We start from the raw sequence: 23,889 nt of genomic DNA on the forward strand, positions 1-23,889 counted from the left end.
CCATTATACAGAAGATGAAGCCATCCGGAGAAGGAAAGAGAAGCAAGAATTTCAAAGGCTGTGTTGTGAAAATATCAGCCTCATTCTCTGTCCACACACCTGAAGAGACTTGGTGTTCCGCCCTTTCTCGACATCCTTTGTCAACACTACCTCAAAGGATGCCAGCCCTGGACAGACTGTGAGGTGTTTCCAGGGCCTGACCTGCTCTCTGAAGCAGGATTTCCTCTGCAAACATCGGCGCCAAGTGGGCTGGCCCTTCACCTGCCTGTCCAGAGACGACAACAACAATAACAACGGCACGCCTTGGAGGAGCCCTGCTTTCAGGCAGTTTCAACTTCGGGAATTTTTCCTCTTGTTGAGTCTCAATGTTCTTCCCTGTAACGGGCTTTTGTCTTGTTTATTCCCAGAAGATAAGAATTAGTAGTATATTCTGACAAATGCAAGTATTTTTTAGCAAAATTTTCTTATTGCACAGTTTTCTGAAACAATTGTACAGCAAGTTAACTTCTAGTACCATGTATTAGTACCTAATTTAAAATACTAAGTTTTGTCAAAAGTTGTATCCCAAAAATATCATCTGAGAAAAATAAAAACCACTTCAAAAATTCACCCACCATTTCCCCCAGAATATAAAATCTCTAGTAACCACACACACACACACACACACACACACACACACGAGAGAGAGAGAGAGAGAGAGAGAGAGAGAGAGAGAGAGAGAGAGAAGAGAGAGAGAGAGAGAGAGAGAGAGAGAGAGAGAGAGAGGTGCACATGTGTACTCACGCACATGCACACATAGTGAATCTACTTCTCTATTATTCCTAGAGCTGACTTTCACATAAACTCAAGGTTACCATTAGGTCGGTAGATGCAGTGAAGATACTTAGCCGAGAAGCAGACATTTGACTTTACCTAACAAACATGATGTAAATACAACAAGTAATTTAGCTACAAGATGGGGCACAGATGGCTGTGTCATTCACTTACCATGGATAGCTTTTTGATAAATAAATGCTGTGGTCATTGTGGCTTCTATACTTAAAACAGCTGGACTTACTGCCACTTCTGCTCTTGAGAACTTAAAATCCTATCCTATATAATAAAGAGGTAATATGCAAATTGACCCTCACGCCCTGGCATCACAAGATGGCCGCCCCCACATCATCACAAGATGTTTGCCCCCACGTCGTCACAAGATGGGCGCCCCTATGTCATCACAATATGGCTGCCACAAGATGGCCACCCCCACATTGTCACAAGATGTCTGCCCCCATGTCATCACAAGATGGCTGGCAGGGGAGGGCAGCTGGGGATGACCAGGCCTGCAGGGGAGGGCAGTTAGGAGGGACCAGGCCTGCAGAGGAGGGCAGTTGGGGGTGATCGGGCCTGCAGGGGAGCAGTTAGGTGTCAATCATGCTGGCAGGGGAGCTGTTAGGGGGCTATCAGGCAGCCAAGCAGGCAAGTGGTTAGGAGCCAGTAGTCCCAGATTGTGAGAGGGATGTCCGACTTCCGGCAGGGATCGGGCCTAAACCAGCAGTCGGACATCCCCCGGGGGGTCCCAGATTGGAGAGGGTGCAGGCTGGGCTGAGGGATCACCCCCCCCCCCCAGTGCATGAATTTTGTGCACCAGGCCTCTAGTTTTTCTATAAAGGAACAGGAGGGCTTTCCACTTGTTGATACTGCTTCTCACACAGTTGATCAGTAGCAGCAGGCATACAATATCAATCAAGTCCATGAGGACAGAGCTGTGGCTACAATTAGGGATAAACTTTGCTCCAAAACTACATGTAGTCTCTTTCCCTCAACAATATGCAGAAGAATATGAAAATAAAAGTTCCATCACCCAGATAAAACCACTCTTAACATTCGGTATACTTGTCTAGTATTTTCTCCCAATACATGCAAATATTAAATATTTACAAAATAGCAATCCAAAAGCTTTTTCACTTAGCATATTGTTTTCCAGGTCTTTGAATTGTCTTCAAAATAGTGGCTCTGTATTTTTCTACATCCTGGATGTTCACTTTTTAAAATATATGACACATCCTCTGTTATTGGAGTTTATTGTTTAGTCTTTCTCTACTGTGCAAATATTTCATATTTCCCATGCCCTGCTCATTCCAAGCCAAAAACAAACAACACATCAGGAAAATAATCAGACCTGAGATTCTTATCTGAGAGTGCTTCTGGAGAAAGAATTATGCAATAGCACCATTAAAAACAAAGATATAAAACAAACCAGGAGACATGGGAAGTGAAAAGCTGACTCCAGAAACTACAGGATCACAAGTAGAAGACGACGGAAGAGCAACACGGCAGCAATCAAGAGAAAAGGATGCAGAAGCAATACCCAAATAACTACAGAGATGGAGCGGAAGACGGAAGATGACATAAAGGACAGTGCAGGGTGACCCAGTTTCCCGTGTGACAAAAGAAACAATGTTGTTTTATACCTTCAGCAAACTTGATGAACTATAAGGAAGAGGGCTCATGGATGTGTGGTGGTGAGAACAGCTAAGTATTAGAGTGTATGAGGACTTTTGCTATAAAGTAGAGAATGTTCTTAACCATGCTACTAGGGTAACAAGAAGTTACATGTTGTCACGCTGGCAAAGAAAACAGGATGTGTTTGGAGACAGAAGACCCATGGACTCTGGTCATGGAAACAAAAGCAAACAGCATGAGGTGGCAGTGTGTTGAGACGAGCATTTGCGGGTATGAATGCCTGCTGTGTACTGTATTCGGTTCTGCGCCATACAGAAAGTGTCCTGCACTTACATGTCAGAAGTAGATGCATGTGTTCCCTCAACAAAAACTTACTGATCACCTCCTTACGCACAGCTCTGGGCTAAACTGAAGCCACAAAGATGAATCCTACCCCCATGTCCCCTCTAGGAGAGACAGGGGACACATGAGCTCTCGTGACACGCTGCAACTTGCCTTCCTGATACTTGTTTCGGTTTGGAATCACACATTTTATGTGTAGTCCACGTGGTTGTCTGACTCATGCCTGTCATCCCACTAAACCGTGAGTTATAGGAGGTTAGGTATTTTACTTGTTTTGCTCACCATTGTTTTCCTAGCACAGTGCCTGGCACATCATAAATGTTCAATGAAGACTTGGCTAAATAAATAAATGCACCAAGATAGTAAACTAGTTAAAATTATTCAATAAATATGGAATCACTTAGAAAGGAGGAGAAATGTGGATAAAACAACAATATTTTTCAAAGTCTTCATTATAGTAAGACTAGATAAGGACCCAAAATGGTTCAACAGCCAGCTTTTTGATCAAGGCTTTATGTAGTCAATGCTCAGAGCTGAAATGAATGAAAGAGTTACACAAGCATCATGCAACACATTTTGAGACTCATTATAATATATGAAAATTAATGAGATCAAATATATGCATTGAGGTCTAAGTGCCCAGAACTGTGATAGGCAATGAGGACAAAATAAATAGCGGTCAAAAGCTCTAGGAAAACAACTTAGCTGAATTCCTATAGACATGCCATAATTAAGAAACTAGAAGTGTGAAGTTGAGGGCTGCATATGCTGGAGAGATCTTATGGTTTTCCTTGAGCCCTGGGAGGTGCATTGGGGCCAGGCTGTGAGGGGTGCTGTACCCTACTCTATGGGATTTCATAAGCAATGGAAAGTTGGTAATGGACTTCAAGCAGATGGGACATTAAATAATTTGGTTTTCGTATTTACTGATTCTATTTTCCTCCATATTTCCATTAAGTAAATGGTTAAAAATAATAGCCGCTAAATTCTGGATATAATTTTCATATTGGTTCCAAGGGAAAATGTTATTTTTGTGGGAAAAGATTTATTTTAAAAAAAAAAAAAAAGTCAATTGAAAAATGTGATTTGATTTGTAAAAATTTGTTTTCAGATAACATCTCTAAGAAGGTATCTCCTGTGTTTTACTAAGAGGAAAGAAGGCCACTGAAGGAGAGACAGGATAACGCTTCCTGTACTGGCAGCCGTTAGAAACAATCATGTGTTATCATGCGGTTACATTGACATTACTTTGTCATGAGACTACAAGAGGAAGTAAGGAAGGGCAACTAATACTATCCACAGCCATGAGCGGTTCAGAAGGTGCTGGAAGACCAACATGGAAACACAGCAGCCCCGGGTCCTATGGTAAAGTGAGCCCCTCAATTATCAAGGCATCCATTGCTCCTACAGTGCCACTCGGCCATACAAGCAGGTCACTTAACTGTGTTTTTGCTTCTCCAGGGGGCAGTGAACAGAGTGGGTAGGGACACAGGCCCTGGAGCACTCACCACCAAATCACCAGGCGGGGGGGATCTGATTGGTACTGATCATCCTCTATCTGGCAACCTTCTTTGGCCTCTGCCTTGTAGGCCACAGGACAAACTAGATAGCGCCTTCTGGTGGTCACGAATCCTTGGCTGAGTAAGTCCCATGATGGGTAGTATGGCACCCTATATGTAAGGGACCACGGGCACTGCCTTTCTCAAAAGAGGGCAGGACAAGCACTCAGAGAACCACGGCCCGCAATCTGCTCCCCAAAAGCTGTGTGCTAGACACAGAGAGTGCATAAATGAATGGAGTTGACTAAACAACATGCTAACAATCAGATGTAGTAATATACTATACTAAAGGCCTGGTGCATGCATTCGTGCACTGGTTGGGTCCCTCAGCCTGGCCGGCGGGGATTGGGCCAAAACCAGCTCTCTGACATCCCCTGAGGGGTCCTGGATTGCGAGAGGGCGGTTCTCAGGTGAAACACCCCGGAATTGGACTCCCTCCTCTCTGGTTTCAGGTGCGTCACCTGAGAACCGCAGCTGCCAAGTCACCGCAGCTCAGTAGCTCCTGCATTGAGTGTCTGCCCCCTGGTGGTCAGTGCATGTCATAGCTACTGGTCAGATGGTCAAATGATCGGATAGTCGCTTAGGCTTATATATACATATAGATAGATAGATATTTATTATTACATAATTATATACAGCAATACAATAGTATATATTATATGTAATAATAAAGGAACTGACTTAACTAAGCAATATAAAATAAAGTGCAAGTTTAGAAAGAAACAGAACACTTAAAAACACTGCTAACACACTTCATGATTAATTATAAGAGAAAAACCCACTGTTTCTATGGAGACTGCATTTATTAGTAATCTTATGTTGGCATCATAGTATACTTATTATAGTTTTGTTTCCTTTTTTCCTTTTTTAATACAAAATCTCCATTTTAACAAGCTAAGTTAGGAAATGTCATAGGGTTGTTATGTCTATCTGAGAGTAAAAATAATTTAATTTTTTTTCATGAAAATTATCAAGCATCACAAATGAGGAGATAATAATATAATAACCCCTCCATGTACCCACTTAGCATCGGCAATTGCCAATGTCTGACAGTCTATTTTGTCTATGTCTTCCCCCTTTTGTTGAAAGATGAAAGTGAAATTCTCATGTACAAAGGAACAAAAATCTTACAAGATCCAGCTTCAAAGAGGAAATGCTATGCTCCCAAGTGTATAAATTTTCTTTATAGAACATTTTTCTTTCCATTCCTTCAGCCATCACCCAAATTCTGTCAGTGGCCATGGAAATGCCTCCTATGATGGCCTCAAAGAAAGTAATCTCTTTTTTTTTCCTGCCTCCAAATAAGAAAATGATAACTCGAGTCCACAGTCCTCTAGGGATTCCACAGATCTGCTTTAGCCAGTCTGTGAAATCTCAGGAAATGTATGCACATATTTTTACATTTATTTTTTTATACAGGAGAGTTCCAAAGCTTCTATCAGATTCTAACACAGGCCTGTTACCTACAAATGGTTAGGAACCTCTGCCTCTGCATGTCCTGAAAGCATAGCAAACATGCATTCCTTAGCCAGTTCATATCAAAATCTGGCACCCGTCACCACCTCCAGGATGCCTTCCCTGACCACCTCACCTATAACTGATTTCCCTCATGTTTCCCTGCAGAAATTAAACCAAGCTGCTTTTATCACATTCCGTTGAGATCTCCTTCACTCAACCAGTATTTATTAGGCACCTACTGTGTATGTACCATGCACTATACTGTACTCATTTGGGTGTGCTTTCTCCTATTGCACTGTGAGAAGGGGGCAAGGACTATCACAGCATCCAGTACGTATCTGCATCCCAGGAGGTGTGGCTGTTGTAGCTCCATTGAATGGAAGCAAAAATGAGCAGTGGCACTTCTGTGGGCTGGCATTCAGCTCCAGAAGAACATGTAAAACCAGGCTCATGATTTTTTGCTTTTCTTTTTATATGCAAAAAGATGACATTTCTAGAAAAAGGAAAATGTCCATTTGAATATCCTGGGCATAGTGATAAAGATGCCCAAGCAAAGGTTTCCTCCCCTTTACACCAATATACCTCGGCACTAGAAAACTGTTCCAGAATCAAACTATATATGCCGACCTCCACTCCCTCTTAGCTCACCAGTGTCTATGTGAGACATACACTTATAATTGGCTCCCCACAAAAACAAAAAACAAAAACACACACACCAAAAAAAAAAAAAAAAAAAAAACACACACCTGGAAAAACAACTCAACATGAAGTCCCCCCACGCCCATGAAGTCAGGAGCATCAGCCTCACACGCCCAGGGCAGCAGAGCAGTTACTAAACATGCTGATTTTTTTGATATTGGGCACAGCACCTGGGAACGTACACAGGCCCCTGATCCATCCTGAGTTGTTTAATAACAGAGGTTGAAGATTATCACGCTGAAGACCTGGCAGAAAGATTTTAGGTGGAACCTTCTAACCTGAGTTCCATCCCTCCTTCTGATAGATGCTACTTCGATGGGGCTAGTTTTGCAAAAACTCTTAACAGACGAAGCCTCCTGTTTTAGTGAGAAGTCTAATGGCACCTTGGACTTAGCCCTTTGATGTTCAGTTATCCAGTGTGCTCCGTGGGGACATTTCCCTTGCAGTAGTTGCTGGCAAGGAGCACACGTGAAAAGGCGCCCTAAGGTTAAAGCGGCACGTTGCTGTCAGGTATTGCGTGGCTGCGCTCCCGGCGGACCAGGTGTGTTCGCCCCGGTGTCCTCTCCGTGCAGGACGGGCCCCGCCAGGAAGGAGAAACCAGAAGGGCGCGGGGAGGAAGCAGGAAGGTCCCCCCCATCCCGTGGCAGAGCCTCACTTCCCCGGGCACTTTTGGGCGGGGCGTTCCAACTGACTCGCGGGGAGGCGACGCTCCTCGGGCTCTGCTCCACGCCCAACGCCTCCCCGAGGCTGTCCTCGGGCCCGGGGCCGGACCCCTCCGGAGTGGAGAGGGTGGGTCGGGCAGGCGGGGATGGCGATGGGGGCGGGGAACTGCGGGCGGTCGCTTAGCGGCTGCCGCCCCGACCACCTGAAGGCCCCCCGAGGCCCCCCACCCAGCAGCGCTTCCCGCGCGGGGCGTGCCCGGAGAAGGGCGGGGCGCAGCCGGGATCGGGCCACGGCGGGAGGAGGAGCTTGCGGAGGGGCCACCCCCGGCTCTGCCCGCGGATCCACTGCCCCGGAGGCCTCCCTCCAGGGCCCTGGCTGCAACTTCTCCTCGGTCGCCCCGATCTGCGCCCGGGCGCACGCGCGCTCCCACTCGGGCCCCCGCGCCCGCGGCGCCCAGCTACCCCGCGCACCATCCGTCTATTTTTTTTCTTACTGCTTTCACTCTCACACTCTAAAATAGGTCACGGGGTGGAAGTTACACCTGGTGCAGCCTCCGCCTCTGATGCAAAAGCAGCCTTTCCTCCCCGGCTCCGGGAGAGCATTGCAACTAGTCGGTTCGGTGGAGCTTCCCGCCCCCATACGGCGCAGGAAGCGCGCCGGCCGCGGCTCTAACAATGGTCTGCGGAGGGGAGCGGCGGGAAGCCTGCTGTCCAGCCTAGTTCAGCCCGGCTCTGCGCCTGCCCTCCCCCGGGGACCGGGAGGAGGGGGCGCGACAGGTCGGCTCACTTGCAGGCGCCCGCGACTGGAGTCTGACCGCCTGGGTGAGTTTCTTTTGTCGTCCCTGTCGCCGAGGGTGACCTGTTTACCTTGAAAACTTAGACGTGATCAGCACAGGCGAGCCTGCCCTGCGGATGGGGACTGCGGAATGTGCTTCCCGGGTCCACCGGGTAAATCAGAGCTCTGAGCTGCAGGGGACGTGCTCGGCGTCTTGAAGGTGAAAATGAATTTCTGTTTTCCTGGAGTGCATGGGTGTCGTTTGCTTTAGAAGCTCTCATTTGGGAATGGATTTTTAACTAGCAGCAGGCGGTGAACTAAGATGACTGGGAGTCAGAAAGTTTTTCAGAATATTTTTTTGTTGTTGTTGATCTGAAAGAACTGACTGACACCGTCAAAGAGGATGGCAAAAATACAGCTTAAGAAGGTATATCAAAATGGGATGGTAGGATTTGCATAAGGTTTGCTAATGTGTATGTTTGGGGGTATTGCCTGAGCTCTGTGTGATCCATGTGACAAGCGTGCAATGCTTTATGGAGAAAGGGGGTAAGGTTATAAATATAAACATCTACGTGCACAGCTTTATATATTGGTTGGCATGCGTGCATGTAAATGTTCATGGAACAGGTCGTGTGGGCACAGAGCCAGAATATATGTATATCGTTTTGTGGTTAAGGTTATTGGCAACGTTACAGGTAACGATTGGCATTTAACCCCTTGTTTCAGCCGCTAAAAGTACTATTATTCGCGTGCCTTATAATCCTATCGAGTCCTTGGACGACGTTACTGGCCAATAAATGGTTAATTTGTTCTGAAGTTTAGGGAAGGGAGAATTGTAGATTTTTCTGTCCTTGACAGCTGCCTGAAAATGCAGTGTACCCGACTCAGATTGGTGAGGGCGGCTTTAGAGTTGCCCGAAGGGGAGAGAATTGCCCACGACGTCTTCTTTTTTAATATACTTTTATTGATTTCAGAGAGGAAGGCAGAGGGAGAGAGAGATAGAAACATCAATGATGAGAGAGAATCATCTGTCAGCTGCCTCCTGCACGCCTGCTACTGGAGATGAAGCCCACAATCCTGGGCATGTTGCCCTGACCGGGAATCAAACTGTGACCTCCTGGCTCAGAGGTCAAAGCTCATGCCTTCTAAAGGACACCTTGGCCATTTGGAAAGCGCCTCCTCGCTAAGGAAACTGCGCCAGAGAGCATCTGCATTCTGAATGCACTTGTCAGATTTGAGAAGGGCACTCTTTATAAACTCTTTTCTGGATTAAAAAGAAATCCTCTTTCTAGAAAGATTCAATTACTGTAACGATGTTCTTTGGAAATAATTGGTCCTTTTGTGTGTGTTCTTTTTTTAAAAAATATATATTTTATTGATTTTTTACAGAGAGGAAGGGAGAGGGATAGAGAGTTAGAAACATCGATGAGGGAGAAACATCGATCAGCTGCCTCCTGCACACCCCCTACTGGGGATGTGCCCGCAACCAAGGTACATGCCCTTAACCGGAATCGAACCTGGGACCCTTCAGTCCGCAGGCTGACGCTCTATCCACTGAGCCAAACCGGTTTTGGCTGTGTGTGTTCTTAATATAGCTAAAGCACCAAGATAGTTCAAAGGTTATAATACAATTTTATTTATTGGAGGGATGTGAGGTTGAAAATGCTCTCCGCATGGTTAACTCTGCCTTGCAATGGAGGGGCAGAGGGCTGCCCCATCAACCTTCAGTCTCTGTCCATGTGTACCTCTGAAGCCAAATCTTATGGTGGTTAAGGACCATAAAGAATGTATTAAATCTCAGGATATTTCTTTTTTAATATAGTTTTATTGATTTCAGAGAGGAAGGGAGAGGGAGATATAAACATCAATGATGAGAGAATCATTGATCAGCTGCCTCCTGCATGCCCCACACAGGGGATCGAGCCGGCAACCGGGGCATGTGCCCTGACCGGGAATCGAACCGGGACCTCCCAGTTCATAGGTCGACGCTCAACCACTGAGCCACGCCAGCCGGGCTCTCAGAGCATTTCTGATAAGTGAGTATGTGAATACTTATATGCATTTCACTTGTAAAGAATTCATATGCACCTTTGGAAAGCTGGTTTTCAAAATCTGAAACACATTATGATGAGGACTCCGTCACTGCTTGGAAGAAGGTATGAAGGGCCGGGCAAGCTTGGCAATAGACAGGAGCTTAATGTTGGGGGAGGGGGGGAGAGTGGCAACTAAATCCTTGTGTTTGCTGCATGTTGATGTCCTGAATTGTGTTTCAGATAGGAATTGAGTGAGGCTCTCATTGTCATTTAGCCCTTGGTATAATCCATTGTTGACATGCGGCTGTCAGAACTTGTCTGTGCAATCTTTCGTCTTTACTCGTAGATAAATTAGGAAGTGTTCTGAGGAGAGTGGCATGAAAGTATTAAGACTCTGGGGATTTGTTTAAGGACAGACTGAAGGAACTAAATAGCAAGCCTGATTCTAGCATAGTTCAGTCCCTGGTAGGGCTGAAATTATAGAGGTGCTAAGTGACCAGTTGAATGTCCTTCAGTTTTTCTCTTCTTTTTTAAAAAATATATTTATATTGATTTCAGAGAGAAAGGGAGAAGGAGAGAGAGATAGAAGCATCAATGATGAGAGAGAATCATTGACTGGCTGCCTCCTGCATGCCCACACTGGGGATTGAGTTCACAACCTGGGCATGTGCCCTGACCAGGAATCGAACCATGACCTCCTGATTCATAGGTCGATGCTCAACCCCCGAGCCACACCAGCCGAGCACAATTCTCTCCTCTTGATGTCTTAAGAGTACATAGCATAGACCTCTGGCCAAGAGGTCTCCAAAGGGAGTTGACCTCATTCACTTTGGGTACTTCCCTCTAGCAAGGACTGTGGAAAGAACAGTGTCTTTGAAGAAGGAAACATGTGTCAATGAGGTGGGAACAGTAGGCCTGGGCTGTGACACACATTTTCTTTTTTTAGGTTAAGAATTACAGTCTCAGTACAATTCTTAATTCCTTTGTATAAACATCTTACCTTGGATTTTTTTTTTTCAGACTACTCTAACCTACCTAATAAAAGAGTAATATGCTAATTGACCATGCCTTTGCTACACCCACAGCCAATCAAGAGTGCTATGCAAATTAACCCAGCAAAGATGGCGGCCCCCACGCACTGCCCCGCCCCCCATCACTGAGGGACCTGGGCGGCGGTGGCGCTCCGGTCGCTGAGGGACCCGGGCGGCGGCGGCACCCCGATCACATATGGCGGTGCGGGGCTGGGGAGCGCCCGCCCCACACCGCTGCCACCGCCAGGGTCCAAGCCCCGACCCTGAAAGAAGGTGGAAGGCGGTGGCCAGAGCCAAGGCCTGGGTCCCCGGTGCCGGAGGAAAACTGGTGCCGGCAGCCAGATGAAGGAAGGTCTATTGCACGAATCTTCGTGCAGCGGGCCTCTAGTTGAATTATAAAAAGGATATTTACAATCAACTTTTTAGCTGACCAGAACCTAGACCATAATTCACTGTCAGCTCTTTGCATTACTGTCTGACTTTAAAACCATATATAGCCCTAGCTGTTTTTGCTCAGTGGTTAGAGCATCAGCCCATGGACTGAAGGATCGCAGGTTCGATTCCAGTCAAGGACACATCCCTTGGTTGCAGGCTTAATCCCCAGCCACCCCCGCCCCCCACCCCGTGGAGGCATGTGCAGGAGGCAACCAATCGATGTGTCTCTCTCACATTGATGTTTCTCTCTAAAAATCAATGAGGAAAAAATATCCTTGGGTGGGGATTAACAACAACAACAAAAACCATATATATATATTCTATATAGGATAGCTGGAAATATACAAAATAAGTACATTTATACCGTTTGACTCTGTCTATTCAAGAGCTTAGAGACTGATTCACTTCCGGAGTCTGGAGCTGAGAACTGCTGAGCCCCACTCAGAGAAGCTGTGACATAGGTCCTGCTGCTGCCCACCCTCAGTGGATTGCCATCGGGAACATCCAGGCAAGGTCATGTGAAGAGTAGTGGTCACAGGTGCCTACCAGGCTGTTGTCCTTAAACCCCATTCATAGTGTATTCTCAGGATGGTACTGTTTAAATCTAACATTATATTTTCATTTGATTAATTGTAAGGGAAAAGAAGTAGTGTTAATATTTCTGTTATAGTAGCATATTAATGAACTCTAATTTCAGCATCTCCCCCCACCCCTAATTTTCCTCTATCATTCATGCCAGCAAACATTCAAGAGAAAAAGCTGGATTTTCCTCCCTTTAGATTATAAGTCATGAATTCTTGTCTTTAGCTTTATGGGGCTAAGTTAAAGATTAAGTGGTAGGACACAACTCCTTTTAGGGATCAAAAATCAAAATGACCCTTTGATTTGCTAAGTGTATTATGTAATAGAAAAACATCCACATCTGCAATCGCCAATGTGCTGAATTCAAGTGAGTAGAGAGAGCACAAGATTTTTTGTATATTTTTTGAAAGCCAAATTTGAGGAGAACCAGGAAGACCAGTATTTGAACATCACCGAATGATTTGTTTATTCGCTGACTCAGGAAATGGAACCTCTTTTGTACTGGAATTGGTGCAAGATGTATGGCTCTGCCCTTGAGAGGCTGGTGGTCTGGGGGAGAGAGCGGTACAGGGTTTTGGTGATTTGAGACTCTTATCACAGTGTGGAGAACAGTGGCTTTTTCAAAGAGAGGGTGGTGTGTTCTGTCCTGGTGAGGTAAAAAGTGGAGTTCATTGAAACACCAACATTCTACTTCTTGTCTCTATGAATTTGACTGGTCTAGCTATCTTATGTCAGTGGAATCAAACAGTGTTTGTCCTTTTGTGTCTGGTTTATTTCACTGAGTGTAATGTCCTCAAGGTTCATCCATGTTGTAGCATGGGTCAGAGTTTCTTTTCTTTTTGCAGCTGAATACTACTTCATTGTATGTATATACCATGTTTTGTTTATTCATTCACTTGTGGATGGACGCTTGAGTTGCTCCATTTGGCAGTTGTGAATAGTGTTGGTATGAACATGGGTGTGCAGATATCTCTGTGAGCCCTTGCTTTCAAATCTGATTTTTAAATGAAAAAAATTAAAAGTGGAGAGGGAAAAGCATCCTCTTTCCTTTACAGCAGGGGTTGGGTACCTCCAGCCTGCGGGCCATGTAAGGCCTGTGAAATCATTTGGTTTGGCCCTGCCAAAGCATTAGGGGTGAGTTAGTTAAATGTTTGACCCAATAGAGCAGGCTAATTTTAAAGTTGATAATTTTGTATGGCCTGCGAAGGATGTAATAAATGTCCGAGTGGCCCATGGCAGACAAAAGGTTCCCCACTCCTGCTCTACAAGATCTTTCTGGTCATACTTCCTCAGCGCAGTACTCTGTCAGACCCGAGTCCTGCTATGGCTCTGCACAATTCATCAGAAAAAGCAGCTGTTGCAGATACTCTAAACAAACTGCCTGCCCGGCAGTGTGGCTCAGTGTTTGAACGTTGACCTATGAACCAGGAGGTCACCGTTCGATTCCCTGTCAAGGCACATGCCTGGGTTGTGGGCTTGATCCCACAATAGGGGGCATGCAAGAGGGAGCTAATGGATGATTCTCTGTCTTTTTTTATGTTTCTATCTCTCTCTCCCTCTCCCTTCCTCTCTAAAATCAATAAAAATATATATTTTAAAAAATAAACAAACTGCCTGCTGAACAAAACACCCACGTTCTCAAATTTCATCCCCACACAAGAAAAGAAGCTAGTTTTTCTCTCACAAGTCCCCTCATGCATTATACAGATGTTTGGAAGTGAAAGGCCAGCATCTAAAATGTCAGAATCAGGGTCAAGTGAATGATGCAACCAAAGAACTAGGAGGTCAACAGCATGAGGTTAACAACAGAATGACCAAGAACATCCTGGTCACACAGGGGACCATGAACTTCCTGGAAACAGGCAACAAAACCAGCAACCACCTGTTGATTTGGCCGCTGAGAGGAAAGGGGACAGGCTACAGCAGAATGTGGACCTTCTGATACAAAGAAAAATAGTCTTGCTCTGGTTGTGGAAGTAGAGATCAGAATGTCAATGTCAAGAATATTAATGTGTCTGAGCTCTATTTAGACAATCCCTTTATGAATATAGAAGCATCAATACATAACCCTTTGTCTGAAATTTTAAGCACTTTTATTTCCACTGGGGATTTTCAGTCCTGGCAAGTAATGTTGACACGTCTGAAACAAATAAGGAAGGTGTATTTTTTCCTTTTTAAATGTATGTTTGATTGATTTCAGAGAGGAAGGGAGAGGGAGAGAGAGATAGAAACATCAATGATGAGAGAGAATCATTGATCGGCTGCCTCCTGCATGTTCCCTACTGGGGATCGAACCCACAACCCAGGCATGTGCTCTGACTGGGGATTGAACCGTGACCTGGTTCATAGGTCAACGCTCAATTACTGAGCCATGCCAGCCGGGCTCTCTCTTTAAGTCTCTATGGCAGATGTCAGCCCTCTATGTAGTCAATAGAGGAAACTCATTAATCTATAACTGTACCCTTGAAGGAACTTGATAACCTTTTGGTCATTAGAAGTAACCAAGCTTCAGAAAATACACCTGCAGAAGTTATCTGTCAATCAGAAATGATAGCTGAGAGTCAAATAGGTAACAAGGAGCTTTGAGGGGGAAAATGGCCCCAAAGTGAATATCTTCTGCTTTCCAGAATGAATAGTGTCCATAAGTCAGCTCTCATTAGACTGCACCTGTATGGGTGAGGACTGAAAAATCAGCAGGCAGGTCCATATGAAAACCTGCACAGGGATGTTTTAGCAGCTTTATTCATAACTAGAGGCCCAGTGAATGATTGAATCATGCACGTGTAGGGTCCCCTACACGCTTTCGCTTTTCGCGGTGGAGCTGGGTGCCTGTCCGCTGGTGCCGGAGCAGACAGGCACCCAGCTCCCACGCTTTTGATGGTCCGCGGCCGCTGAGGGGGGCTACCCTGCTGTTGAGAGGCGCAGGGGGCGGGAGTCCCGCCCCCTGCACCTCTCAATGGCCACTGAGGGGGGCTGCCGCGGACACCTGGCTACCCTGCCGTGGAGAGGCGCAGCTGGGTGTCCGCGGCAGGCCCCCTCAGAGGCCGCGGATCTGGCCGTTGAGAGGTACCTGGGGCTGGAGTCCCGCCCCCTGCACCTCTCAACAGCAGGGTAGCCCCCCTCAGTGGCAGCAGATCCATGCCTCTCAATGGCCAGATAGGCCACCCTGAGTCCCGCCCCCCAGCCTCCCGCCGCCCAATCGTGGGCATAGCAGAGTGATGGTAATTTACATGTTACTCTATTATTAGATAGGATTACCAAAAATTGGGATTAACCAAGATGTTCGTCAGTAGGTGAGTGGATAGATGAGCCATGGTATTTCCATACAATTATTCAGCAATGACATCTGCCAAGCCACAAAAAGACATGGAGGAACCTTCATGAGTATTGCTAAGTGAAAGAAATCAATCTGAAAAGGTTAAGTACTGTATGATTTCAACTCTATGACATTCTTTAAAAGGCAAAACTGTAGAGACAGTAAAAAGATCAGTAGTTGCCAGGGTTTTTGAGGGGGAGGCCAGATGAGTAAGTAGAGCACAGGGGATTTTTAGGGCAGTGATACTAGAATTGTGGGTACATGACATTATGCATTTGGCAAAACCCATAGAACTGTACAATACAAAGAGTGAACCCTAATATAAACTATGGGCATTTGTTGTTAATAATGTATCAATATTGGTTCATCAATATGTCCAACATTCAACACTAATGCAAGATATTAATTAAAAACTGCTTAAAATAAGCCCAGCTGGCGTGGCTCAATGGTTTAACATCAACCTATCAATCAGGAGGTCACGGTTCAATTCCCGGTCAGGGCATATGCCCAGGTTGTGGGCTTGATCCCCAGTGGGGGTGTGCAGGAGGCAGCCGATCAATGATTCTCTCTCATCACTGATGTTTCTATCTCTCTTCTCCCTCTCCTTTCCTCTCTGAAATCAAATATATATATATTTGCTTAAAATATATACTTATAAAATTAACAGGCATTTCACCTGGTGCTAGAATGGAAGATGTAGAAAATGTTAACGTAAGGGCTCTAAGTGGTGATGTGTCAGGTGGTTGGGAACAGAGTGCCAAGCCAAAGAAATTAATAAATGAGAGCAATACTGTCAGTCTAATCCCTGCTGAACATAGAACCTTCTACTCTGCACCCTACATGCACAAATTTCCCCAGGCTCCCAGCAGGTGGGAAGATGCACTGAATCAGACTTCTGAGCAAACTATTCCTTGCCACCCAGTTTCATGTTGGTTAAGGACCCAGACCCACAGAATTCAGTGATAGGCCTGAAACCAGAGCAAATGCCAGTCCGGAGGCTGCAAGGCCGGCCATCATCAAGGCCCTCCAACCTTCTACCATTCATTTTTCCTGCTCACACATTGACTGGATCCCCCACGCAGGAAGCTCTGGAGGGTTTGCATTGAGGTGGCAGAAATACAGACCTAGATCTTGTTTTGCTAGGAACGAATGTTGTGGTTCCTACATGACCATGGAAAAGTGGGCTACACCATACGCCATCTTCTTATAAAAGCTATTTAAACACATGTTCACACTCATTTGTATGCAGTATATGTAGAAACCTGCAAGAAGAATGTTGAGCCAGCTATTTTTATTTATCTCGTTATTTATTTTTTAAATATATTTTCATTTATTTCAAAGAGGAAGGGAGCGAGAGAGAGAAACATCAATGATGAGAGAGAATCATTGATTGGCTGCCTCCTGCATGCCCCCACTGGAGATCAAGCCCACAACCCGGGCATGTGCTCTTGGCCGGAATCAAACCCGGGACCCTTCAGTCCGCAGAGCCAGCTATTTTTAAAGATATTTTCCTAGCCAAAGTAATTTATGATCTTTTGTCGTATAATTTGTCTATTCTCCTTGTTAAAATTTGGGCCTTTGGAAATGAATTGACAGTATGTGCCTGCAGAAGCTTCTTATTCTCATTGCGATGATATATTCAGGCATAAAATGGTTGGGTTTATGTATAGGATACCACATTAGAATGATAGTGAATCTTTAAAAAGCAGAAGCTGCCCTAGCTGGTTTGGCTCAGTGGATAGAGCATCAGCCTAGGGACTAAAGGGTCCTGGGTTCGATTTCGGTCAAGAGCACATGCCAGGGTTGTGGGCTCGATCCCCAGTAGGGGGGCATGCAGGAGGCAGCCAATCCAATGATTCTCTCTCATCATTGATGTTTCCATCTCTCCCTTTTCCTTCCTCTCTGAAATCAATAAAAATATATTTTAAAATAATAAGTAAATAAATAGCAGAAGCTACTAGAAATCCTACCACTTGTGCAGCTAAAAGCAGGTCAACTTAACACTCTGGCCCTTTGCGCTGGATACACGATACGCCCTGATTCAATTGTCAGGTTATAAACTTCTAACCACTTAGTTTGGTGTTTTGAATTATTTCCAGTGTGCTGTGTGTTATGATTCATCCATCCAAACAGAAAATTGAAGACTGATTGAATAATTTAAAAATGGAGAGGAAAATTACATTATATTTTGACAGGGAAGTTTTATTACAGGTCAATGACAATCACTCAAGTATTTATACAGGTTTTTGAAAACGTTGTGCAGCAACTACTTTAGAGAAAGCTGTGGATGACTGACTCCTGTTTTCCTAGATCTGGTTCTTCAAACTGTGTTGTGAGGTGGTGGACTCGGGGCTTATAGAATTAGCATATATGGATTCTAGTCCTCAGTCCTTAAGAAACTAATATGTTTTCTTTCCCTTACTGGTTGACTCTCTTCATTTATAAATGAAGCCAATGGCATTGGTTTCCACCAATATGACACGGAGCTTAAATGTCACTCCACACACAGCTGCTGTTTTCCCAGGCCCCACCACGTCAGCACGATGCTACTTGCCACCTTCCGTGTTTCCTCACATCACTAATCCTTCATTTGAGAGGCACCTTCGCTGTGGGAGGTTTCTTGTTTGCTGGATGACTGTTGGCTTCAGAAAGAGTAGATTCTCGACCAGCAAAATGACCATCCTGTGGAATTCAATCCATCCGGTGCCGTTGCTATGAAACCTAGTGATAGAAGCATGTGGCAGGAAAACCCGAGGGACTCGTGATATTGAGTGGGGTTGTATGGCAGTCTACACAAAGGAGAAGGGAGGAGGAGGAAGACAGCAAGGCTTATGGAACCCTCTTGAAAAAGAAAAAAGGAAGTGTTTAAAGCATGAGGGCAGAAGCAGGGTCTGGGAACGGCTTGCATTTGTGTGTAGTTTTCTGTATTTATTTAAGGAGAGGGAACTCCGTCTCTGCTGACTGAGGAGCGAAGGCCATGGGGAGAGAGACTGAGGGTGGGAAGAGAGAGGACAGGCTAATGGCCCAGGAAAGAGATCAACAGAGGAGAGATGCTAGCCTTTGAAAGGACCCATAATTCTGAAACCAAAAGGATGTGTTAGCTTTTAGGGGGGAAATTGAAGAAACTGACATGTTCTTAGTGAGGTAGGAGCAGAGTTAAGGCACTATTTGTCCATATATCTGTCAATAGCTCAGGCTTTCTGGGGAAATGGAGGTAAGTTCAATCCTATATAATAAAACCCTAATATGCAAATCGAATGAACAAAGGAACGGTGGAACGACCAGTCGACTAGTCGCTATGATGTGTCTGCCTCCCTGAGAGGAAGGCAATCGGTGGTGACAGCGGAGATGGGGTGGGGGTGGGGTGGCTGGCAAGTGCTCGCAGGTCGCCTCCTGCAAACCAGCAGTTGGACATCCCCCGAGGGCGCAGGCCAGGCTGAGGGACCCCTCTCCCTCCCACACCCCCTGTGCACGAATTTAGTGCACCAGCCTCTAGAGAAAACAATAAAAGGTTAAGCTTTGGTTTTATATCCATTTGCCCCTGTTTGACTGTTTTCTCATGCACAAAGCTGTTTTCTCATTTTCTAACAATTAGAAGGCCATCAAACAAAGATGATTGGAGCAGATTATTTGGCCTTATTCAGGTAAAAGCTACTGTAAAAAGCTCATCATTATTGTTATACGGATTATTTTTGCTATTTAATTGCTATTTATTTTAAATATTGTGTTTATTTTTTTAACATTTCAACATTGGAATTGGGGTACTTCTTACAGTTGATGGCATATCTTTGACTTTCTTGATAAAATAACTGTGCATATTATAAGGTAGTTGGTGTCTTAGTCAGCATGGGCTGCCATAACCAAAGACCCAGGCAGGATGGCTGACATGTTACCGAGGGTCTCAAGCCCACCTGGTTCTTGTCTTGCTTGTAGGAATGAATTCAAACAAGGGACAACAAATAGCGGGCAAAGCAAGTGAAGTTTTATTGCAGAAGAAAATACACTCAAATATAATACCAGCAAGCACCTCGGCTGGTCTAAGCGCCCCACCTAATGAGGCTCTTAAAAGATCTATATATCCTTATTCTTTAGGTTTCTAGACTGCCCCAGATGTCTGGGCCATCTGGAAGGGTTTCAAGTCTCCCCGTCCTCATTATTGTGGCTGCCCTCTAAAAAAATGCGGTATGTACTCTACTGACCTTGTGCTCTTAGAATTACTTTTAGTTTGGGGTATGCTGTCTGGTATGAGCTAATGTTCCCTTTTTGTTCCCCTCTAGCCATTGTAAGCAAAATAGACTTCCTCTTCTTTTCCCCCCATCCCAGTCTTTCATCTAACTAGCTGCCTACTTTTATAGAAACACTGGAAATTTATTTTCTTACAGTTCTGGAAGCTCAAAGACCAGATCACGGTACCAGTCCATCTGGTTTCTGGTAAGAGCCTTCTCCCTAGCTTGCAGATGGCCTTCTTCTCGCTGCATCCTCACATGAGCTTCCCTCTGCGTGCACCGAGAGAGAGCTCTCTGGTGTCTCTTCTTAAAAGTACACTAATCCTATTGGATCAGGGCCCCAGCCTTACAACCTCATTTAACCTTGATTACCTGCTTAGAGGGCTTATCTCCAAATACGGTTACACTAGGGGTTAGAGCTTCAACATATGAATTTTGAGGAACTTAAGATTCCGCTCATGAAGGTGGCACCCTAGACTCCATTAAGTGTTGTATTTCTAACAATCTTAATCTTAACAAGCCATCACCAAGAAATATTTCCATCTTGCATAGAAGTTTCAGATTAAATCTTTTGTCTTTTTTATTTTTGAATTTTTGAAACTTTTTACCAGATTATGATGAAACCTTGTGAAAGTTAAAAAATGGCATTTATAGTCTTAAGTTAGAAATAAGAGACTATGTAACACTATAGGCTTATTTTTGGAAAAACAAACACAGTCATAGAGTAGAGTATGAAAACTGAAAAAAAAAAATTAAACTTTCCAAAACTGTCTGGTTTATTCTGGGCACAGACTTAATAACTCCTGCTGCTAGGAGAAGTATAATTTACTGACATAAGAAAGCTTAAAATGTCAAGTATAGTCTGATAAAATACATGCAAGCTGTCTGCAAATTAGAACATTCTTTCAACTGATGTATTTCCTACTTCTGTGCAGCTTTCATAATTGTGGCACTTAGAATTGAAAGCTCTGTGCGTGATGTAAACATTCAAACCCTCCCCTGGAGTTGGTTTTCCTAAGTATTAAGCAGGTGTGGGTTGCTACAGACTTTGGAAGGAGCTACAAGATCCAAGCTATCAGGAGCTCAGGGTAAATGAAACAGACGTAGCGCTGAAGTGAACACACAGCAAGGAGATGGTTTTGGGAGTTCTGGTTAAAAAGCAGAGGCAGCCCTAGCTGGTCTGGCTCAGTGGTTAGAGCATCGGCCCGCAGACTGAAGGGTCCCGGGTTCGATTCTGGTCAAGGCCACGTATCTCGGTTGCAGGCTTGACCCCCAGCCCTGGTTGGGGTGCATGTGGGGAGGCAAACACTCTATTTGTCTCTCACATTGATGTTTCTAGCTCCGTCTCTTCCACTCTCTCTAAAAGTCAATGGAAAAATATCTTCATGTGAGGATTCACAAAACAAAACAAAACAAAAAAGGCAGAGGTGGACAGAGGGCCAGTGCCCAAGGACTTAGCAGGAGGTCACAGGTGCAGCAAGCCTTTGCCAGCCGCCAGGTCACGGCTCAGAACCAAGAAGGCCCAAGAGTGGTCAGTATAGAAATCACCCTATTTATCCGAAGCCGACCCCTCTGATGACCCAAAAGTCCCTTTCTTCATATTTTAGGTAGGGTTTCCAAAGAATCCGTTGCCCTGGCCAGTTTGGCTCTGTGGATTGAGTATTGGCCTGCAGACCAAGGGAACGTGCCTTGGTTGCAGGCTCCTCCTGGGCCCGGGCCCTGTGCAGGAGGCAACCATTTGATGTATTTCTCTCACATGGATGTTTCTCTCTGTCTTTTCCTCTCCCTTCCACTCTCCATACAAATCTGTGGGAAAATACCCTCGGGTGAGGATTAACAACAACAGAAAAGATTTTGTCGTCTGGTTTTCTGTTTTAAGCCCAAAGCCAATCAAAAGCAGCAAAGGTGAAAGCAGAAGAGCTTAAGGAGACTGAGTGAGAAGTGGTTGCTGACGGCAGGCAGGGCGCCCAGAGCCTCGTGCACTTAGCAGAGATGCCGACACTGCCAGGCCCCAGGGAGCAGCGTTGCTCTGTCATACTCGGTCGTAATTTGCCCCTGTGTCATCAAGAAAAAAAGCATTCATTATAGGCTGTCTAGAAAGGCGTAAAAGGTATGTGGTACATAATAGAAAGATTTTTATAAAAGTGATTAAAATAAATAATACCTTGGTACTGAAAAAGGATCCACCTCAGCTATTTCTAATGTTAAATTATGTGACACTGGCTTTTATTAAAATGGGCCTAAATATTGAGTTGAGTGCCTATTTATTTAGCACAGGACTTCTCTGACTAATACAAGAGATGGATGGCACACACTACTACCGTCCCCTCACCCCCCACTCCCGAATGCGAATGCGGCGGGAGCTCAGAGAGCAGGCTGGCTTCTGGGGCATGTGACCAGGAGACTCAGCCCCTTGGCGATGGGCTGCACCGCTTTGTTCAGGAGCTGGAGCAGTGGGCAGGTGCGTGGCAGAGGGCTACAGCCTCCTTTCCCCAGATCAGAGGAGCAAAAAAGAGCTTCCAATACTTTCATTTCCCTGCTTCCATTTTACAGGGTCCCTTTCCATTTTTACATTCTGAGGTCATAATCCAAATGCATTTTATGATCAGATAGCGTTCATCGTCAGGACCGATCCCAATGTTTAATACTCCAGAGGCATGGGAAGTATAGGAAATAAAATTTTAGGTTGTGTGAAAATAAACTTCAAAAGAAATCCTTGCCTAAGGATATGTTTTTATTGATTTGAGAGAGAGAGGAAGGGAGAGGGAGAGAGAGAGAAACATTGACGTGAGAGAAAAACATATATAGGTTGCCTCCCAGCCTGGGTATGTGCCCTGGCCAGGAATTGAACCTGCAACCTTTTGGTATATTCTGAATGTCCCACGTCCTGCGTGGGTCAGGGTTCAGGCTCTGGAAGAGGGGCCGCACGCAAATGAAGGAGACGAGACAAGAAACAATCATTTGGAAATATTGGGGGACCAGGCGGGAGCCCAGCTCAAGAGGAAGGATTCCGCTCGGGGCTCCGGTCTTGCCATCCTTTTATTCAGTTTGGGATACACCTATATCCCTTAGGCAGGCAATTTCCAGTAACAGACAGACTATCTTATCAGGAAGGATTTACAGGACTGTCTGGTAGGGAAGTTGCTTCAGCTACCATTGTCTCGACTAAACAGTGGGTGCATAGCTCTGACCTTTGCCAGAGCTCAAGGGTCACCAGCCTTCCAGGTCCCTTGTCCACACCTCTATGCTAGTGAAGACAATGGGCAGCTTCCCGCAGTGTATGGGATGATGCTCCAGTCAACTGAGCCACACAAAACAGTACACAAAACATTGTATGGGGAAGCAGAAATGCTCTGTGGGTTTTGTACTCAAATACTGCTTAACTCCAGGGTCCTGGGGAAGTCATTTCCTGTGTTTGTTTTCTCTCTGAAACAATCATCTAAAGATACAAATAGTGCCCTGGAATCTTAGATCCATTAAACGAAATGCTAATGTATCGGGCACAAGCACAAGTGAGCTATCAGCCAAGGTTTTGGGAACAGGTGTGTTCCATAATGGGACCAGAGAGTGGCAGAGCTGGGACTTGGCCTCAGGACCTTAGCACATCCAGTCATATTCTTACCCGCTGCTCCACCCTGCCAGTTCCGCACGACGTCTGAACCTCATCCGACCACAGGGAAGTGCTTACTCCCCAGGTTTTCCTTGTGATAGAGTTCACATTAAGGTGACTTTTTCCTGTTGGCATTTGGCCAACTCAGGCCATCTCCATTTAGATTATTTTTAACGTGTCTCCACTAATGCGCTGTACCTAAGTGAATCCTTCCTAAGTAAAGTGGCTCTTTAACACTGGTCATTTCCAGGGAAGGGAAAGCCTTCTGAGTTTTCAATTTTTCTCGTTAAGTAAGTATGGAAGCTGTCACTTCCATAGTAGAATTGCAATCATTAATCCACTTAGAATGCCAGAAGAGCGTTAAATACATTTTTTTCAGAACATTGTCTTTATAGCGATTGTGAATATGAAAGTAGTAACTGGGTCTAAGCTATTAACAAATTTTGAATTTGCGCTCTGGCTGGGTGATTCAGTTGGTTGGAGCATCGTCCCATATACCAAAAGGTTGAGGGTTCGATTCTCTGTCAGGGCACGTACCTAGGTTTCGGGTTCAATCCCATTGGGGCACGTACAGGAGGCAACTGATGGCTGTTTCTCTCTCATCTCTCTCTCTCTCAAAGGAGACAATGATATCGATGAATTTCTATTTTAAATGGGGTACTACCCAAATCACAAAAGACACACACACTAAGAGTATAGGGGGGTCTGCAAAAATG

General features: G+C 45.1%; 1 protein-coding gene across 1 annotated transcript in view; it reads left to right on the forward strand.

Moving 5' to 3' along the window:
• The first annotated feature begins 7,265 nt into the window (after positions 1-7,265).
• TRMT9B (tRNA methyltransferase 9B (putative)) overlaps positions 7,266-23,889 on the forward strand; it is a 41,035-nt gene continuing 24,411 nt past the window's right edge. Inside the window, exons 1-5 of the mRNA XM_054720091.1 lie at positions 7,266-7,292; positions 8,019-8,160; positions 9,855-9,976; positions 19,430-19,519; positions 19,720-19,768. The gene's annotated coding sequence lies outside the window, so the exon portion shown is untranslated. The remainder of the gene's footprint in view (positions 7,293-8,018; positions 8,161-9,854; positions 9,977-19,429; positions 19,520-19,719; positions 19,769-23,889) is intronic.

This window comes from Eptesicus fuscus, chromosome 8, assembly GCF_027574615.1.
Source record: "Eptesicus fuscus isolate TK198812 chromosome 8, DD_ASM_mEF_20220401, whole genome shotgun sequence".
NCBI lineage: Eukaryota > Metazoa > Chordata > Mammalia > Chiroptera > Vespertilionidae > Eptesicus > Eptesicus fuscus.